Here is a 3412-nt window from a genome sequence, read left to right as displayed (position 1 = left end):
CGCCCGCGAAGCTGTCCGCGGGAATGTGGGGCTCACTGGGGCGGCGGGCGCAGCCGAAGTCTTCCTTCCGCCCCCAGCCGCACAGCCAATGACGGCGAGCGGGACCCACTCCCCGCCGCCCCCCAGCCGCCGCTCGGGCGGGCGCTTGGGGCTAGGACTGGAGCCCCGCTCGGGCGAGGGAGGAGCTTGCGCCGGCGTTGGAAAATCCTGGAGGAGGAGGAGGCGTTTGCGCAGGGAGCCCCATCTGGGGAGGCAGGTGTGGTGCCCCCAACTTTTGTGCGCGCGTGTGTACTGAGGGAGGGGACGCAGTTTCCTTGGAGACTCAAGGACCTCTGTCTAAAGGCAAAAGCATCTACTCCCTGCCAAGTTTCTTCTCTTATCATTTATGAGTCCGCGCAGCACCCCGTCCAAACCACGAGTCCAGGTGCATCACCGCAAGCCCAGCTCTGAGCTGTCTGGGGCCCTCGCCCGGTCCTGTGGGCCGCGCCTCAGACGTCTCTCCTTCGGCGTTTCTCTTCTTTCCCCTCTGAATCCTCTGCCTGATCATCAGATGAGCTGAGTAGGATTGCAGTTCCTCTCACTGCCAGGGAGACAGGCAATCATAAAACTCTCTGTTGGGTCACTGGCTTAGAGAGAGTCATACATCTTAAAAGAGCTCTGGAAAGGGAGCCTTTAACTGATATGACTAACTCCGGTTACTAGTCAGCCCTGTGACCTTCACCCAGCGATTCTGAAAACCAGGAATCCAGCGATTCTGGATTCCTGTTTTTCAACCGGAAAGTGAGAGGCTTGGATTATTTGATATCTGAGGTCTCTTGCGCTTTGACAGTCAACAGTCCAGGTGGCTCTGTGGCCTGCGAAGGGCTGAGCCCTGGGAGGTGTTGGTGTGGCCACCTTCTCCTCCAGTCCCTGCCTGTCCCTGCCTGCCTGTCCTGCTGCATTCACCCTGACGTCATCCCCCTGTGGCCAGGAAAGCAAATCGTACAAATCAGTATTAAAAAATGCTGCTCAAGTCTCAGGGACCATATAAATTTGCACAAATACTGCCACCTACCAGTGCCCAGCTCCTGGGATCATGGTAGCTGTGCCCATGTTCGGTGGTTCTCCAGGTAGAGATAGATGGGGGTGGCGGGCTTAACTCTGAGGCTCCTTTGGTAAGTGAGCAAAGGCTCTATCTCTGCCCTTTCCTTCTCCAGGAGAATTGTCTGTGTGTCAACCTTTTCTATATGAATCTTTCTATATAGGATCTAAAATGCAGGATGCTGGAATGAGCTGCATTGTCCAAAGGGCAGATTCTGAGACCCGCTTCTCTCCCAGCACACTTGCATTTGTACCCTAAACTTTACCCGTTCACATGCCACTTTCATGAATTTTATTATATCCATCTACCACCTGCCTGCTCTGTTAGGTACTTAGATTTTTACTTCGGCTCATCATAAGCAGTAATTTCCATGAAATCATTACTTTGCTATATACCAATTGCATTTCAATACGAAGTAAGTAATAAATAAATAATCTCTAAGGGTTTTCTTGTTATGTCCTGAACTTGGTTTCTTAGGGCTGCTGTAACAAATTGCCACAAGCGATTTCAAAATTGATAGGGAGGCAAAGCTTCCCGTGTCTTTATTTTTTTAAATTTCATATACAAATGGTCTAAACAATTTTAATTGTCAAATTTGCTTCCATAGAAAGTCTTCAAAAGTAGGTCAGGCACCACTCAAGGTCCTGGGAGTTTGCAGGCACAGTTTAGAGACATAGTTCCAAGCTTCTAGCAAGCATGGTCATCCCATCTTTCCCCCAACCCTTTTCTGTCTTATTCAGAGAGAGATGGATTGGTGAAACAAAAAAGTGTGGAATTTGGAATCAGATGGAGAGTCATTAAATTCTGATGCTGTCATTTATTATCTCTGTGACTTAAGCCAATCACTTAACTTCTCTAAGCCTCATTTTCCTTATCTATAAAATGGAAATAAGTGTCCACATTATTAGGTTGTTGTGAGAGTTAAACACACACACCACACACACACACCATTCCTAGCAATTGTCTTGCATATAATAAGTGCTTAAAAGTATTAGCTCCATCTTTTCTTCCTTGCTGCCATGAAAGCAGCATTCAGCATTACTTTGTCTGTTCTCTAATTTCCTTCTAGGTTATCAGGAAACTTACATTCTGTTTCTAATACTCCCTGGACTAACTCTCTGATTCCTTTCCTTGATTCCTTCATCTCTGCCCCCCTTTTAATGATTCCTTCCCAAACTCCATCCTCTCTCTCATGCCTCCATGTCTCTTTTTTCAAGCAGTTCCCACTTTCCATCTGCCACAATTTCAGAGATCTATGCCCTGTGAAGGAACTGATAACTCGGAGGAGAGCGTGGGTCATAAAAATTCTTACTTCTTTTGCCTTTTCATGATGTTTCGATAGTCCTTCTTGTTTATTTGCTTGTTTAAATCATGGTCTTCCCAAAAGCATGGAGAAATTTGTGTTATCTAATGCTATGGAAAAATTCCTGGACCACAGTCTTATTAAATTCGTCAGACATTTTTGGAGCATCTGCTATATGCCAGGCAGTGCCCCGGGCACTAGGGAGATAAAAATAAAGAAGACAGAGTCTCTGCCCTAAAATGCTTACAGACCAACCAGGCAGACAGACCTATAAACACCTACTTTGAATATAAGTGTGCCTTGTGAGGCTTCAAACAGTGCACATGAAAGAATTCCCTGTGCTCTTTTGGTCATGAGATTGTCTTGCACTGGCCAGTCAAAAGGCCCTCCTTGCCCACAGCCCCCTGCTGAGTGAAGAGCGCTGTCTACTCCCCTGAGCAGAGCTCACTTACTCTGCTTCGTGTGATGGGTGTCCACATTTTTTTCTTAGGTGCCCATCATCTAGCCACTGTTTGAGACTCGGTGAGAGGCAGAGCCCATCTCCCACTGATGAAGCCTGAAAGGCCGTATACTCCTTCCTGCTCTCCCATCACCACCCAACCCCCATGCAGCTGGGGTGAGAGTATGTGACCTAGACTTGGCCAATCAAATATACCTTCCTTCGACCTGGAATTGGGACTTGGTCACACAGGGAACTGAGATGAGGAGGGCTCTTTCTGGCAGTGATTGCAACAATGTCCAGTTTACAGGGCCAGCAAGGGCAGGGGGACAAGCAGTGAGATCTGGTTTCCAGTGCCCAGGTGTCAGTTACAAGTTACAGCTCCTCCTGTTCAGTAATGGCAGTAGTGTCTGCTCTCAGCTAATTTGGAGGTATGATTTGGCTGTGATTCTGGCTTCTCAGCCTCCCTTTGTTTCTGTTCATTTTCTGAGCCTCTCTCTGAAAATCCAATATCCTTTCAATAAATTTTTTTTCCCTTAAACCAGCCAAACTGATTCTTAGCAAGTAAGAGTGCTTTGGCTGAGGCCTG

The sequence above is a fragment of the Balaenoptera musculus genome, chromosome 18 (genome assembly GCF_009873245.2).
Source record: "Balaenoptera musculus isolate JJ_BM4_2016_0621 chromosome 18, mBalMus1.pri.v3, whole genome shotgun sequence".
Taxonomy (NCBI): Eukaryota; Metazoa; Chordata; class Mammalia; order Artiodactyla; family Balaenopteridae; genus Balaenoptera; species Balaenoptera musculus.
The sequence above is the reverse complement of the archived record's forward strand: the minus strand, read 5'-3'. Positions refer to the sequence as shown.